Source organism: Lytechinus pictus, chromosome 1 (assembly GCF_037042905.1).
Source record: "Lytechinus pictus isolate F3 Inbred chromosome 1, Lp3.0, whole genome shotgun sequence".
Lineage (NCBI taxonomy): Eukaryota > Metazoa > Echinodermata > Echinoidea > Temnopleuroida > Toxopneustidae > Lytechinus > Lytechinus pictus.
The window spans coordinates 35,412,200-35,412,423 of NC_087245.1; positions in this window are offsets into that span (position 1 = coordinate 35,412,200).

Below are 224 nucleotides of genomic sequence, written 5' to 3' on the forward strand. Positions count from 1 at the left end.
TGTGAAAGAAATGAGTATAGAGAATTTAAGCTCCTACCATTGTTCTCTATCTTCTCTCTATTTATTTCACAAAACTATATACATTATTATACTAGGAAGATGAAACAGGCCAGAGACAGAGAAAACCCGGCGAGAAAAAGACCTTCGGGAAGACCTTCCATCCTTCCCGTAGGACGCCATCTGCGGACGTTCGTTGTGTCGATTGTATAACGGTACCTTGTATA